Here is an 18,217-nt window from a genome sequence, read left to right as displayed (position 1 = left end):
TCAAACCATGTTAGTCTGGAAGGAATCCACAGCTTTTCCTTTTCTGTGGAAACAAAAGTAGAAATTCTTTTCACCAGTAACCTGTCCTTAGACTTAAATTTTTAACTCAAAGCGTGTTTAAAATATATAATTTGGATTAATTTAGCAGCATTGATAATAAAGTGTGTTTTAGCAAATGTTGTTCCTTCCTAAGCAACTGAAAAATTTAAAGACAACCCAATAGCATACAATGTCCAGACTCTCTGTGTAGTTTCTATCTTTAGGTGGCTTTTTTGTTAATCTATTTCTTTTACTTCTATCTTGTTTTTTTTTTTTTTCATTTTTTTTGAAACAGGGTTTCTCTGTGTAACTTTGGTTGCCCTGGAATTCACTCTGTACACCAGGCTCCCTTTGAAATCACAGAGATTTGCTCACCTCTGCTAGAATTAAAGGTGTGTACCACCACACCCAGCTACTCTCTTTCTATTTTTTAAAGCAATTTTATCTTTTTTTTTTCCTATTCTGAGTCTCAGTATATTTTAAAGCACACTGTAAACATTTAGAGGCTTTTCTTTATCTTAATCTGTCTTTTCTGTAAATCTTTATCTTTTTCTGGCCTTGAGTCTTTTGTCTGCTAACCTACAACATTGTTTTCCACTATGGCAGGGATACATTTACTGCCAGCATTGAGAGCTGTGCTCACTGCCTTGGTTTATGCTGCCATCAAGCAGTATGCTGCCAGCTTGGAGATACAGTTACTGCCACTGCCAGCTTCTCATACACAACATTCAGTTGTTAAAAGGGCCTCTTAAAAGAGCCCTGCAGACCAATATTCTTCATGAACATTGATGCAAAAGTACTCAATGAAATACTGGAAAATTGAATCCAAGAGCACATCAGAGAAATCATCAGCCATGACATAGTAGGCTTCATTCTGCAGATGCACAGATGGCTCAACATATGAAAACCCAACAATATAATCCATCAAATAAACACACTGAAAAAGAAAAAACCACATGATCATCTCCCTAGATGCTGAAAAAGCCTTTGAGAAAATCCGACACCCCTTCATGATTAAGGTCTTGGAGAGATCAGGGATAACAGGAACACACCTAAACACAAGAAAAGCAACATACAGCAAACCAACAGCAACATCAAACTGAATGAAGAGAAGCTTAAGGCAATTCCTCTAAAATCAGGAACAAGACACTCTCTCCATATCTCTTCAATATTGTATTTGAAGTTCTAGCTAGAGCAATAAGAAAACAAATGGAGATCAAAGGGATACAAATTGCAAAGGAAGAAGTCAAACTTTCACTATTTGCAGATGATATGATAGTTTACATAAATGACCCCAAAAAACTTACCCAGAGAAGTCCTACAGCTGATAGACACCTTCAGCAAAGTGGCAGGATACAAGATTAGCTTAAAAAAAAAGTCAGAGAAACATCACCCTTTACAATAGAGACAAACAACATGAAATATCTTGGGGGCAACACTAACCAAACAAGTGAAAGACCTATATAATAAGAACTTTGAGTTTTCAAAGAAAGAAATTAAAGAAGATAACAGAAAATGGAAAGATCTCCCAGGCCCATGGATAGGTAGGATCAACATAGTAAAAATGCCAAAAGCAATCTACAGATTCAACGCAATCCCCATCAAAATCCCAGTACAATTCTTCACTGACTTTGAAAGATCAATACTAACTTTATATGGAAAAACAAAAGACCCAGGATAGCCAAAACAACCATATACAATAAAGGAACTTCCAGAGGCATCATCATCCCTGACTTCAAGCTCTATTATATACCTATAGTCCTGAAAATAGCTTGGTATTGGTGCAAAAATAGACAAGTAGACGAATAGAATAGAATTGAATTGAAAACCCTGATATTAACCCACACACCTACAAATACCTGATTTTTGCCAAAGAAGCTAAAATTATACAATTAAAAAAAAAAGAATGTTCAACAAATGGTGCTGGCATAACTGGATGATGGTGTGTAGAAGACTGCAGATAGATCCATATCTATCACCATGCACAAAACTTAAATCCAAATGGATCAAAGACCTAAACATAAATCCAAGCACACTGAACCTCTTAAAAGAGAAAGTGGGGAGATACCCTTGCCTGAATTGGTACAGACCACTTCCTGAACATAACACCAGTAGCACAAATACTGAGATCAACAATTAATGCATGGGACCTCCTGAAACTGAAAAGCATCTGTAATGCAAAGGACACAGCCAATAAGACAAAATGCAGCTCACAGAATGGGAAAAAAATGTTCACTAACCCCACATCTGACAGAGGGCTAATCTCCAAATATACAAAGAACACAAGAAGCTAGTTACCAAAAACCAAATAATACAATTAAAAAGTGGGGTACAGAACTAAATAGAGATTTCTCAACAGAGGAATCCAAAATGGCTGAAAGACACTTAAAGTGCTCAAAGGCTTTTTCAGCATCTAGTGAGATGACCATATGGTTTTTCTTCCTCAGTTTGTTTATATGGTGGATCACACTGATAGATTTTTGCATGTTGAACCATCCCTGCATCCCAGGGATGAAGCCTAATTGGTCATGGTGGATGATTTCTCTGATGTGTTCTTGGATTCGATTTGCCAGTTTTTTATTGAGTATTTTTATCATCAATGTTCATGAGGCATATTGGTTTGTAGTTCTCTTTCTTAGTTGTGTCTTTGTGTGGCTTGGGTACCAAGGTAATTGTAGCCTCATAAAAAGAGTTTGGAAATGAAACTTCTGCTTCTATTGTGTGGAACAATTTGAGGAGTATTGGTATTAGCTCTTCTGTGAATTTCTGGTAGAATTCTGCACTGAAGCTTTCTGGTACTGGGCTTCTTTTGGTTGGGACGCTTTTGATGACTGCTTCTATTTCATTATGGGTTATAAGTCTATTTAAGTTGCTTATCTTTTCTTCATTTAATTTTGGTAAGTGATACCTATCCAGAAATTTGTCCATTTCCATTGAATTTTCTAATTTTCTTTGGAGTACAGGTTTTCAAAGTATGTCCTGTGGAACCAGGATGTATCCCTGGTGCATGAAAGGACTTTGAGAGCACATTCCCCATGGTGGGATACTCCCTTAGCCTAGAGGCAGGAGGGAGGGCCTAGACCCTACTCCAAATGACTTGACAGATTTTGATGATCCCTCCTGGAAGGCATCACCCTCCCTGTGGAGTGGGGGTGGGGAGGGAATGGGATGGGAAAATGGTGGGGGGGGGCATGGGAGAAAGGGAGGGAGAGGGAACTGGGATTGATATGTAAAATAAGAAAAAACTAATAAACTTGTATAAAAAAAGAAAGTGCTCAACATCCTTAGCCATCAGGGAAATGCAAATTAAAACTACTCTGAGATATCATCTTACTCCGTCAGAATGGGTAAAATAAAAACCATCAAAGGCAGTTAGTTTATGCTGGAGAGGATACGTATAGCCTCTTTAAATCAGGATGGCAGTTTCTCAGGAAATTGAGAACTAGTCTACCTCAAGATCCATTTATTCCCCTCTTAGGCATATACACAAAAGATTCACATTCATACAATAAGGACATCTGTTCAACTGTGTTCATAGCAGCATTATTTATAATTGCCAGAACCTGGAAGCAACCTAAATGCCCCTCGACTGATGATGAATGGATTAAGAAAATGTGGTACATTTACGCAATAGAGTACTACTAATCAGAAAAAAAAAAGGAATCCTGAAATTCACAGGGAAATGGATGGAACTAAAAGAAACCATCCAGAATGAGGAAACTGAGTCACAAAAAGACAAACATGATATGTACTCACTCATATATGGATTTCAGACATAGAGCAAAAGATTACCAGCCTGCAGTCCACACCACCAAAAAAAGCTAGGAAACAAGGAGGATCCTAAGAGGGACATACATCGTCCCCTGGAGAAGCAGAAAGAGACAAGACCTCCAGGGAAAAAAAATGGAAGCATGGGAGTAAGGAACAGGGAGTTAGGAGGGAGAGAAGTGGAGAAGAGGATGGGAGAGGTGGGCATGAGGGAGCAGGAAGATTGAATCCAGGAAAGAATAGTGGAGAGCAAGAAAAGAGATATCATAATAGAGGGAGCGGTTATAACTTTAAAGAGAAATCTGGCACTAGGGAAAGGTCCAGAGATCTACAAGGATGACCCCAACTACTAATCTAAGCAATAGTGGAGAGGATACCTTAAATGCCCTTTTCAAATAAGGAGATTGATGACCATATATGCCATCCTAGAGCCTTCTTCATCTAGTAGCTGATGGAAGCAGAAGCAGACACCCACAGCTAAGCACTGAGCTGAACTCCTGGAATTCAGTTGCAGAGAGGGAGGAATGATGACCAAAGGGGTCAAAATCAGGTTGAAGAAACCCATAGAAAAAGCTGACCCGAACAAGAAGGAGCTTATGGATCCCAGATTAATAGCTGGGATACTAACATAGGACCAACCCAGACCCTCTGAACTTGGGTGTTAGGAAGACTGGGCAGTCTATGGGGCCTCTGGTGGTGGATCAGTATTTATCCCTAGTGTATGAATGGACTTTGGGAGCCCATCCCACATAGATGGATACTCTCAGCCTAGACACATGGGGGAGGGCCTATGCCATGTTCCAAATGGTATGACAGACTTTGAAGATCTCCCATGGAAGGCCTCACCATCTCTGGGGAACAGAAAGGAGATGGGATGTGAGTTGGAGGGTACAAGGGAAGAGGAGACGGTGAGGGAACTGGGATTGACATGTAAAACACTCTTGTTTCAGATTTAAATAAAAGATATTATCAAAAAGACAGATACAAAATACTTCAGATATCTAACAATTATTTTAATATAAATAAATTACTCAGTTAAAGTAGAGTAATTTAATAGCTCACAAATAAGATCTAATTATGAATATAAAAGCCTGACTTTAGAGTTAAGCACACATGTGTCAAATGATGGTTTGTTTTCACAGCCAACTTGACAGGACTTACAATCACCTAGGGGACACCTATCTAGGCTTGTCTTTGAGGACATTTCCAGAGAGGATTAACTGAGATAGGAAGAACCACTCTAAATGTGGGCAGCTGCATCCCACAGCCTGTGGTGTGGTTCCTGAACTGAATTAAAAGGAGAAAGTGAGCTGAATACGCATCTCTCCACACCCTCTGACTATGGACACAGTGTAACTAGCTACCTTAGTGCCTGTCCCTTGTCTTCTCTGCCATGAATCTGTTCCTTTTCTTCTCCATCATGAATGAATGGCACTGCAAAACAGTGAGCCTCAAACTCACCTTAGGATGCTTTCTGTCAGGGACATTGCCTCAGCATCAAGAAATACAACAAATCCATAGACAGATGTAAATAGATGTGGCAGTATATGCTGTAAAAAAGGAAGACTGGTTTTTGCTGTTAATATGACTGGATGTAGAGTCACTATGGAAACATAGCTCAAAGTGTATCTGTTTCTCTAAAAGTTTAACTGAGGAGGAAAGATTTGCCCTATGCATAGGTAATGCTGTTCTATAGACTGAGCTTTCAAATTGAATAAAAACTAAAAATTAAGCTGAGTATCAACATCCATATCTTTCTGCCTCACAGCTATGAATACAATGTGACCAACTGCATTATACCTCTGCTGTTATGGCTTGTCTACCATGATTGATTCCTTCCTTAAGATGCTTTGTGAGTTATTTTGTGTCATAGCAACAAGAGAAGTGATTGATATAACCAAAGGGAATGGAGGTAGCCATATCAGATATACCAGACTGTGAAGCAATGGACGTTACAAAAGGCAAGTACATAGATTATGCTGTGATGAATGTTTTAATTTACTTAAGATAGAATTATGTATATGTACCCAGCATTGGAGAACTGAACCATACAAAATAAGCATGACTAGAACTCTTTGTGAACTAATAACTGTAGATTTCAAAATCCCAATTTCAATAATAGAAACAGACAGATGACTAGCTAAACAGGATTGTAACAGCACTAAAGACCAAACAGACTTAGTAGACATAAAGAGCATTCCAGAAAACAGCAACAAAATATATAAACTCTTATGTGTACTCAGAACATTCTTCATGATAGATCACAAGTTAGTCCATCCACAAAACAAGTCTTAAATTCAAGATTGAAATCAGACCAAGCATCTTTTCCACCCTCTGTGGAATGGGACCAGAAATCAATAGCAGAGGGAACAATGGAAAAGTTTTGTGTGTGAGAACTAAACAATACACTTTTGAACAACTAGTATGTTAGAAAAGAAATCAAATGGAAATTAGAAAATACTGAGACAGCTGTAGTAAGAACACAATATACCAAGTTTATAAGATGCAGTTAAAAAGGACAGTAATAAGGAAATTCAGAGCAGTAAATGCTTACATAAGTAAAGATAGATTTCAAGTAAGGATCCTAAATTTCACCTTAAGGAACTAGAAAAAGAAAATCCAATAAGTTAGAAAAAAAATAAGGAAATAGCAAAGGCTAGAATGGCAATGAATGATGGAGATGGAAAATAGGGAAACAAATCAAACTAAGAACTGTTTAAAAGGCAAAATTTGGCAAAACTTTGGTGATGTTAACTAGGGCTCAAATAAAACTGAACAGAGAAAATTCAAATAAATACAAGAAATGAAGAGGATATAGTAGGCTATGCAGTAGAAATATAAAGGATTATAAAAAATTTTGTTAAAATTTGTCTTTGCTGAGACTAACAACTTGAGTTCCACCCACAAAGCCCACATGGTGGAAGCAAAGAACCAACTCTTATAATTTCCTCTGACAATTACACTCCCACTATGGCATGCACATGTGCACGTATGAACATGTGTGTGCACGTGTGTGTGTGCACGCACACACCATAAATAAAGTAGCTACAACTTTTTAAAGATTGTACCACAACAAACTGTATAACCTAGGAGAAATGGAGTAGATATTTCCCTAGACAGGCAAAAATACCAAGGTATAATTGTGAAGAAACAATTGACTTATAATGGATTAAGAGAATGAATCAGTATTTTAAAACCTCACAAGAATGCACAACCTGTGACAGTAATGTGTACCTGGGAAATTCTACCAAAGCTACAAGCCTTTACAGTGATCTTTCCTTAGCTCTTCCAAAACATTGAGGAGTAGAGAATATTTCCAAACTCTCTTTATGAGAATGGATACCAGAGCAGAACTGAAAGCCAGACAACTAATAAGACTATAAGACAACTAATCTGAAGATTATCGTCCCAGATGAATACAGATGCAAATCTACTCAAAAAGAGCCAACCACATTCAACAGGATATTCCAACATTACCAATCCTAGTCAAGTGGAACTTGTCTCTGAAGCTCAAGGCTGCTTCACTGTACAAAGCCAATAAAGTGATAAAATATGGAGGGGTTAAAAAGTACCATGTGATCCTTTCAATAGATATTTTACAAAATTCATTGCCTTTGTGTGGTAGGTAAAAACTCAAGCAAACAAGGTATTAAGGCAAGTTTTTACTGAATAATAAAGGTTATGCCTGGAAAGTTCACAACTAACAAACACAATGGGAAGAAAACTGAAAACTCCTTCCATGATTAAGAGTGGAGTAGACATCATGCTGCGTACATCTGTTCACCATGGACAGGAATCCTAGGTAGGACCATTTGGCAGGAAAAGGAAATGAAAATGCATCAAGAAGTAAAACTGCCTCTATTGTTATTGTGCTTATATAAGTTATCTGCCATATTGAAGTCATTAAAGATTCTCTCTCTGTCTCTCTGTCTCTGTCTCTCTGCCTCTTGTGCAAACATCTCTCCAAAGAAAACATACAAATGAGCAGTAGGTACACAAAAAGAAAATATCATTCATGAATCATCAGGGAACGACACATTAAAAACCACAGTGAATATCATGAATATCATCTCACATCTGCTAGGATGGCTATTGTAAATACAGCTAGGAAACAAACCAGTTAAGACTGAGGAAAAACTTAAATGCTTCTACAACTCTGTTAGTTGGGCTATGAAGTAATGAAGTTACTACAGAACACACACAATGGAGGCCCCTTGAAATTTAAAGACATAATTAATCAACTGTACCAATTCTGATGATTTATTAAGAACAATGTGTAAATGAAATAGTTGTACTCCCCTAGTCAGTACAGCATTTTCCACAGTCTAAAAAGGGCAAGACACTTGCTCAACTTTGAGAATAAGTCCTAGAAAATTCTATATGATGAGCCTTCAGGACATTGTACTAAGCAAAAGTCACCAGTCAGACAGGGCAAATACTAATACTTCTCATTTCTTCGAAAAATCTACAGTGATCAAATTCATCAAAATCGAACAGCAAGTGGTGCTTGGCTAGAACTTTGGTTTCAGAAAATGGAAATTTGCTGTCCAATGGGTATATGGTTTTGATCACGCAAAATGTGTTCTAGAACTGTGCTGTGCAAGATGGTACCTATAGCTGACAATATACTTAACTTTAATAATTTGTTTAAGATAAATTTCACATTTTGTGCTTTCTCCAGAACTTGTAGAGGGAGTAATAAGACAAAAATAAATTAAGATTAATAGTAACATAGGTACATAAGCTATGTTTACAAGCTTAGGAAGGGCCAGTGAGATGACTCTGATACAGGTCATCTAATGCAACAGCACCAGGGATCCACAGATGCTCAAAGGGGAAACTCAAGAGCCAGCTACTCAGAATTTATAAACAAACTCATGGGAGCTGCTTATTTCTTTACTTTTCCTCTTTTCTTCATCCCTGGCTTCCTTTAATGATGATCAAACACTCACCTTGGCCTCAAATATGTTCTGATTCCATGAAGTCGTGCTGCATATTATACTTCAGTGGGTGTTCTTTCTTTTCTTGCAATCACCTTTTCAAACAAAAATGCATAAAGTATACAATCTTTGGCAAAGTTATTATCAGATTCTAAAATGGGTCAATGATCATGCAAGGCCCACCTGAATAAACCAATCATCTCAAGTTATTTTTTACTCTCATGATTAAAAAAAACTGAGTCTTTCAATCTATGTCTTGAATTATGTAAATATGCAATCTGTACAGTTGTATTATAATATCTTAATTTATTAAGTTAAGAAGAAATCACAAATATGAATGTCAGTTCTAATGTATTTATTGCCAGTGATTCAAGGCTGAACATGCTGTTGTGGAAAGCCTGACCTGGATTAACACTTGAATCTAACCACCTCATTGTCTTCAGAGTTCAACTTTTTTGCATAAATTGTTGATGGACACCATTATTCAGAAAATAAATTAAATTTCCTTCTATCCCACAGACAGCTTCTCCTGTCTCCAAAGCATCTCCCCAGCTTTATCCCTCTTGTTCTCTCTTTGTTCTTTTTTGACTTTTATCCACCCACTCTCTAATCCATTAAGAATTCATATCCAATTTTGATTGTGCGTGTGTTACTTTCTCTGCTTAGGAATGTTCTTCTTGCCCTTTTCAGAAAGGCCAGTATGTTAAAGATTTCAAGCACACAGGCCCCCAGCCAAGTCATGGAAACTCCCAACAAACTTTACTGGTCACTAGCTAGGACCTTGGACAAGCTTCAAAGCTCTATCCCGTCTGTTGCCTCATCTCAAAAATGAGGGTAGGAGTAGGTCTTTAACTAGTCAGTCTATGAAAGATGCTTAGAACAGTGCAGGGGATATGGCCCAAGAACACTGAAACATCAGAATTGTGTGTGATGTTTGTATGGCATTAGTCTGCACACTACCTGCTGTTCCTTTTAAGGCCAAATTTAAACATTCCTTTTTCTGTGATATCTCTCCTGGCTGGTCTGGCTGAACTTGTCCTCTTGCCTTCTAACCCTCCACAGGGTTTGTTTTTACTTATGGATTCTATCAGCATGCAATACACTTTGTTGTTCGGTCACTTCTATCTATCCTCAGTCTGCAAAGTTTTTGTAGGCAGAAACCATTGCTTCCTCATAAGTTGTGTGTTTCTAGTTTCACCCTAGCAATCAGAAGAGCAGATGTACTGGCTGTTTGTCATCACCCATTGAGTCTGCAGCCCAAGAGGAAAGTTGGGCATATCCCTTGATCACTCTCCCAATCCCAAGTTCTGCCTATGGTTGTAGACATATCCTGGTATATGACTGCAACTCAAGAAGTTTCATCAGAATTATCAGAAATCTGACAACCCTGAAAACATTTGGACCTATGAGAAGGGGCTAATGTTTGATAAGCTTTAAAGACATAATTATCTCAATGTAATTGAGAAATGCATAGTGAGATGACTGACTAGCCCCAGAGCAGTCAGCCCCACTGTGTGATCCCTAGCAGCATCAGCTGCTCTAGGAATGTTTGAGAAATGTCCTTACCACATCACACTCCAGACCTACTGTATCAGGCCATTAGGATGAAAGAAGAAAGGGCGAGAGAGGAAAAGTGGCAGAGATGGAAGAGATAGTGATAGTGGTGGGAAAGGTGAAGAAGGAAAGGAGATGGGTGTGAAGGGAGGAAAATGAAGAGGAGGGATTCACATGAGAAGGAGCTGACTTGCTCCAGTGATGACAAGTTTGAAAAATAAGGTTCAAAACCAAGATGTAATACATTAGTATTATTTTTGTCACACCCTCTTGTTGTAATGGAATATTGATATCTGTTGGCGTTTCAATGGCTACTGCTTTTCAATAAATTATTGCATAGGAAAGAATTTTTTAAAGTGTATTTTACCTTCCAGAGCATTTCATCTTTTGTATTTATGTAGACACCCTAAATCCTCAAGGCTATGTTGTAAATTAGATATCATTATCTTTATTTAGTAAATGAAGAGGCCTATGGAAAACTAGCTTCAGGTCTAAGGGTATACCTGGAGTGTATATGGCTGAGCAAGGGGTTCTTTTGAGTGTGAGTTAGCATGGCCTTCTGCTACCTGTTGTCAGTTCTTTCAAGCAGATCCAACAAAATATGATAGCCTGAGTGGATTAAACAATGGCCATTAACTGCTCACAGAAATGGCTTTTCAGGCCATGATATGAGCAAATTCAGTTCTTGGTGAGGGCCTTCCTCCTTGTTTGTTTCCAGCTAGCATCTCACTTGTGCTCATGGTCTCTCTTCGTTTTGTGCATATGGAGAGACACAGAAACAAATCTCTTCCTATAAGGTAACCAATCAGAACTATGAGGATTATGTCACACTTAGGACCTTATCAAAACCTATTCAGCACTTCCAGCAGGGTCTACTCCTTGTTTTCAATACACTGTGTGTTAGAGCTGCCGTGTATGACTGTGGGAACACCAAAGCCCATGGTTCACAACATTTTTAGTTCCTCAAGACAGCCCCGACCTAGTGAGAGAAATGTAGTGATCACTGTCAACAATGAGTTCTCTCTCCATAGGCATTTCTTGTTGACCATCCATCGTTTGCCCCTTTGACTACACCACATATGTAGTAATTACTACCTATACTTCTGTCTGACTTTTAAAATCCTCCTCTATTTTATGAATACACATTTTCCAATAGTTTCTTACACTACCCAATATAGAACTAAACTTATATCTGGCACAGAAACCTTATTTTCATAAATGAGAAAACTGACTCTCAGACCAATAAATGTATTTACCTAACAGCTATTTGGTGACCGATGCTGCTCTTTGTCTTTATCTCTAAAAAATGTTCTTGATTTAAGTTACTGGGCTTGTTGAGCTAACACTCAACTATACATAATTTGTGAGCAGAAAAGCCAAACATATACAATCTTGACCTCTGAATTCCTCCCAATCAATGATTTCATGGTATATGAAGAATTTCAGAATTTCTCCACATGTATTTTACATTTCATTAAATTCACTATTTTTTATTTTTTTCACTATTTTTCTTTTAATTCTCACAAACTTTATTCAGAACTCCTGACACACAGAATTTTCAAATTTTTGATCTCCTAAAATCTGCTAATTTTATTTGCATCTTTGCATATACCTTAGATTTAACTAAGAAAGTCATCTGTCTCTACACGACTCCTGTGTGAAAGGCTTGTTACAAAGATAATGTCATGTTGGGCTGTGTTTTCAATAAATAATAGTAATGAATAATGAATAAATGAAGTACAAAGCATTCATCTATTATTCCTAATTTGTCATCTATCCCCTTCAGATTATATGGAAGAGCATCTGTGGACATAAGATGATATGCCATGGATGGGTCTTGTTAAGTTATTCTGTGTTCCATGCTTTTTATTGCAAATACCGTTGTTCATACTATAATTAAGTCTGGTTTTTTTTTTTAGCATTAATAACTAAACCTAAGGATTAAGCCCTTTGTTAAGGTACTAATAAATCTCTAGGCTAGTCAATAACAAGATTAGAAAGAAAATCACTGAACGCAAGGATGTAATTATATCACTAGACCCAAGATAAATGATAAATGGGTGTTTATTGGGGACAATTACACAGAAAAATACAAAGAAACTCCAGAACATTTCCCTGCTCTTCCTACTGGATACACTAGCAAAGAAAGCCATGCCTCAAGCATCCTCTCTGTGTGTGGATGTGGCCACCGTTTCAGGTCCACAAATCACAAACCCTTTTCATTCATTGCCCTTTCATTCTAAATAGTCATACTGAAATAATAACCTATCTCACATTTTAGTGATCAATAACTTCAAAAAATAATTTAGAGCCAATACATATTTAAGGTAGGAAAGGCAAGCTCAAAGATGTGAGGAGGAAGGTGAGTTTTCAGCAGGGAAATGTATATTAAAATTCCAGGTTTTCACCAAAACTTAGCAAGGCCCATAGGATGAATGATTACATTTAAGGTATGTGGTGTTTACACAATGTCTAAATAACAAGACTGACCAAAATGCCACACGTTTCAGTATGGTCTAAATAAAGAATATAAGAACAGCAGGAGGCAGATTGAGAAATGAAAAGGGCACCAAACCAGGAAAATGTGATGTTGGGCTTATGGGGCACGCTAGTACCCATCTTTCTCTCAAAAAGTTTGGCTTAGATCAAGTTGTTTGGAGAGAGCATTCTTTAGAGAAATTTGTCTTTAGTTATTAATTGCCACACATGGGCACTGTCAGATCACTGGATACTTGCAAAGCTAACTTCATTTCAGATGACTAGGCTCAGAGAAAGCCATTTTGTTATCACTCAATTTAAAAAAGGAAGGTGTTTTCCTTGGTCTGAAAAACCAGAGTGAGTAAGTCTGTTTGCAGTGAACTAGCGTGAGACAGGGGATACCCAAAGACTCAAAGTGATGGAAAACAGATTTTCTGAGCAGAGAGTCTTGCTTCCTTTGAGGGAATACGATGAAAATTCAGAGTTTCACTTTCAGAGAAGCCCAGGATGGAAAACCTAGTGGTATGTTCCTTGCCTTTCTATCATCTCAGGGCAAAAAGGATTTCAATAAGCAGATAATGGGTATAAGGATGACAGTAAAGAATGCCTAACATGGGAAAACAAAGATACATTGGATGCTGAAAGTGAAGTGAAGGGAAGCATTAAGGAGGCACTCAGAAGGTCATAACCAGTGTGTGACAGTAATAGGCAAATGTACCAGCCGCTGTCATTTTGACATCAATTGACTAATTTACTCCAGGTTTTCCTGAGGTTTCTTTGAGTGTATTTTTACCCACACAAGCATTTATTTTGGTCTGAAGATAAAAAGCTTTTTGCGCAATGGTGCATATTTCTAAGGTAACAATGTTTCCATTGTTAAAACTGCCATGAAAGAAGTGTGGGGATGGTAATGCTACCTTCCCCACACATTAGATTGGGCACCAGGGTCACTGACACTCTGGTTAGCAATTTAACCTTGTGTCTATTGAATGCTTACTAGATGACAGAGAGGAGAAGTTTCCCAAATGATTTCATCCACTTCTGATATCATGAAGGAGGGAGATATTTCAGACACCAATGTCCCAGGACATTTTATTCTCCGACCTGGTACCCAGAACTCGTACATACTGGGTTAGACACAAGGAAAGAGGCAGCTGTCCAAAGGATAAGTGAACTCAGATGTTTTATCTGCTTCTTTGTTCACACTGCACTCCAGTTATTGCATCTTTACCACTGAAAAAGTCAGAAATAGCAGAAGAAGCAGTTAGTAGATGTTCTAGAACACTAATGGGCCCAAATGCTATTTTATACAAAGTTTAAGATGATATCCTCAAACTAGGACCATACAGCTCAACATATGGACAGTTTTTAGGAGGAAGTGATTCCTACACTTAGTCCGGTTGGAAAATAAGAACAATCTCGTGACTCTATTGGCCATTGGGCAATCCCCAATTGTCCTCAATCAAGACTGTCCCCAAGAAAATAGCAAAAGAGAGATAGAGTGAAAACATGTATTCTTTAAAGCCTCTCTCACACACAAATAAAGCAGACCACAAGAATGAACAGAGCTCAACAATATCAAAACACATAAAAGTGCTTGCTGGCCTCCACTTCACTGGAAGCTACACACAGTTTGATGATGACAAGCACAATGTTCATTCTCTGTCTGAAAAATGTTTTCCTACAACAGCTGGAGGGCATGGCTCAGTGGCCTGAACATCTGGTTTGATGTACCTAGACTCCTCGGAGCCACGGGCTGGGGTAATGTTATAATCTGCTTAACCCTTACATCTACTAGAATCAAGCAGAGTGATGGACTCTGTAGAGTGTGGTTCTTTGGAAGTTTGGAAATATATCTCCCACCCTGTCTCCATTTGGAGATAAAATCATTGAAAGGACTAAATTGGGTACTATAGCCCCAAGGTACTTTCCTTGATTGTTTACTGTTTACGGGTGACCATATTGGGTATTTGTGTAAGGACTTTTATTTACGGATTTCAAAGTACTCAGTGACATGGCCAGATGGCATGAATGTGCAATGTTCATATTTTAAGGATGAGGAAAATGAGAAGCTACAATTCTATGACAAGTCCAACAAAAGATAGCAGTTCAGTCAGAATATCACAACACACTATCCTTTCATGAGATGGGATGGTTTTCTACAGAACAATGTGCATTTGAGGTAGCAAAGATTCCAGCAAAGTAATTGAATAAATCACTTTCCTTGTTGCTGTGGCAGGAAGTCACTTAAGGATGGATGAATTACTTTGGTTCACCTTTAGAGGAGATACAGTCTATCATGGTGAGGAACATGAAGTAGCCAATCATATGTCCCCAACCAAGAAGCAGAGAAAGAAGAATGTGAACACTCAACTCATTTTCTCCTTTTTATTTAGTCTTGGATCCCTGCTCATGGAGTGGTGCCTCCCACATTGAGAATGGATCTTTACTCCTCAATTAAACCTTTCTAGAAACACCCTTATAGGCACGCCCAGAGATGTATTGCCATGGTGATTCTAAAATCAGTGGGTGGCAATGAAGATCAATGTCACAATAATATTCACTTTATGGATATTACTTGATCTGGAACAAAGGTAATACAATAGCATCTTGAAGCCTTAGTTGTTTGTTCTTAAAGTCAGTGTGATTTAACATATTTATTCCATGAAAATATAGTAAGAAATAATAGCTACAAATATACTTGATAAGTAGGTGACTTATAAAAAGTGCTTACTTTCTTACTGACCTATGTCCTCACAGCAGGAACTGTGGGACATAGTGTTTTTAAGAGTCTTGGTTGTCTTGGTGGTTGAAATCATTTATTACTCTTGCAGAAGACCAGAGTTCAATTCCCAGCATCCACACGGCAGCTCACAACTATCTTTAACTCCAGTTTCAGGAGATCCAATGCCCTCTTTCTGACCTCCTTGGGCACATGATGCATATACATTCAACAGGCAAAATGCTTATACTCATAAAACATTAAAATAAATCTAAAAAAAAATTTTTAAAAGAGTCTTGGAATCTAGACCAAATAATTTGGAAATAGGAAGCCAGAGGAACTTCTTTCCATCCTCTTAGCCTTTTCAGAATGGCACCTCCCCCCAGCCGCTTGTCTACTTCTTACCCATTCAGTATATACTGAGAAACATGTATTATTCTAGTGTGCTCTCCATTGCTATAAAACAACTGGTTCAAAATCAACTTGAGAAGGAAAAATTTTGTGCCATTTTACCTTCCCAAGTTTTAATCCATCATTAAGGAAAGCCAAGGCAGGAATTGAAGGTAGAAAGTTGAACAGAAACTATGGATGAACACTGCTTGTTGGATCACTATTTGACTCGTGCTCTGCTAGTTTTCTTATATAGCCTAAGACTATCTCCCCAGAAATGGTGTTGCCCACAATGTGTTGTGCCTTCCTACATTAGCTAGCAATTAAGACAAGGCCACATAGATATGCCCACAGGCCTGTCTGATAGAGAAATCCCCCAAGAGAGACTCCCTCTTCCCAGGGGAAATGTAGACCATGTCAATAAAATCAAATCAGGACAATGGCGAACACCAGGGATCTGAAAATAATAAGACAGTCCCTCACAAGTTCTAGAAAAAGACTTATAGAAACAACAACACAGAAAGAAAGATGGTACAACTCACTTTCAAAGATACCCAAAGGATATCACATTTCCTTTTATCCTCTAGGATATTTGGCATATACCAACTGCTGCTCAGGAAGAATGTTCTGTGAAGTCAAGCACTAATACTCATAATAATTAGCATGTGTTGTCCTTTATCTGCTACACAATTATAAATGCCATCCATTACAAAAGGCTGCTAGAAGAAATTATCCCATAGCAAGCATTCCGCACAGTTGCTGAAGCATACAAGTCACTTGACAAATGTCTCATAATTGCAATCATTGGAGTGGCATCCTATCAGACATCTCTATTATGTTACTATTAAATATGCATAATGGTTTGGATATTAAATATTATCCAGGAGCCATGTGCTAAAGGCTCTATCACCCACTCACAGCATCATTAGGAGGAGATTAATCCTTGAAGAGGTGAAGCCTAATGGGAAGAAGTTAGGTCTTTGAGAGCCTACCCCCTAAGTAGATATTACAGGTCTTGTTTCTTCCAACATGTGCTTCCCACTGTGATGCACTGAAAACTCTGAAATTGTGAGGCAAAGTAAATATACCAAGTTCATATTCTCTTGTGTTTTGTCACAGTGCTAGGAAGGAGTCTAACACAGTAATAAACACAGTATATTCTGGCAACCTTAAAAGTGGGGAAGATCAACAGGAGATGAGCGTAACAGCCCAGATTCACAATCAAGAAGAGTCTCTAGATAGCTCATAAATGCATGACCTATTCAGCATTTACCCAAGATTCAAAGTGAATGAGTTTCTAAGCTTTAGATCTTCAAAGAGACAAATTTAATAATCAGTCACTTTTAAATATTTCTATGGCCCTGTAAACAAGGAACCCCATATACCTTTTGAAGACTTCTAAAATTTCATTCTTAGGAAACTCCTTATAATAGTGACATCCTTTAAGAAATGGCCCACTTGTCTGTGCAGTGGTCCTCAACTTCTTCTTTTTCTTCAGGAAGGTATGTCTGAAAGTTAGAGCATGGTAAGTGGGAGTAGAGAGGATATATGTGTGTGGTCACTAAGTTGGCAAAGACAGAGATGTTGCTAAAAATCTTACTATGGGCAAGATGAAACCACAGTGGGATAAATGTCTAACAGTGCACTGAGCTAAAAATATTAGTACTGCCAAAAATTTGGAAATTTTACCCCAAAGAAACACATACTTATCTAAAATAACTTAAGGAGACACATACATTCATTATCCTTCTTTTCCAGATTTCACACTAAGATGTATATGCCTGAGCCACACTTTCCTTGAGCAGGAATAAGTGAGAACACATGGTTGAAGATGGCATAATTAGCAGGGACACTGACACTTACACAGAAGCAGAGGAAAAGAAGCTATGAAGAGGGGGAATCTTCCCATTTAATACTTGTGCAAGGGCACTCTTGGTGACCTGTGCAATAATCTTTTTTTTTAATTTGAGACATTTTTATTAATTAAATTTTCCCAGCCTGATCACAGTTTCCCCTTCCTCCTCTCTCTCCTCCCAGCCTCTTCTAAAACATCCCATTTTCAGCTCCCTATCCACTCCTCCTTCCTCTTCAGAAAATTGCAGTCTTCCTGTGCGTATCAGCCAGTCGTGTATATCATCAAGTTGCAGTAAGAATAAACACCTCCTCTCTTTTTAAGGCTGGTTGACATAGCCCAATTGAAGGAGAGAGTCCCAAAAGCAGGTAACAGAGTCAGAGCCAGCTCCTGCTCCCTCTGTTAGAAGTCCCACAAGAAGACCAAGCTACACAACTGTAACATATGTTTAGAGGGCCTAGGTCAGTCTCATGC

The sequence above is a fragment of the Phodopus roborovskii genome, unplaced genomic scaffold (assembly GCF_943737965.1).
Source record: "Phodopus roborovskii unplaced genomic scaffold, PHOROB, whole genome shotgun sequence".
NCBI classification, from domain to species: domain Eukaryota; kingdom Metazoa; phylum Chordata; class Mammalia; order Rodentia; family Cricetidae; genus Phodopus; species Phodopus roborovskii.
The sequence above is the reverse complement of the archived record's forward strand: the minus strand, read 5'-3'. Positions refer to the sequence as shown.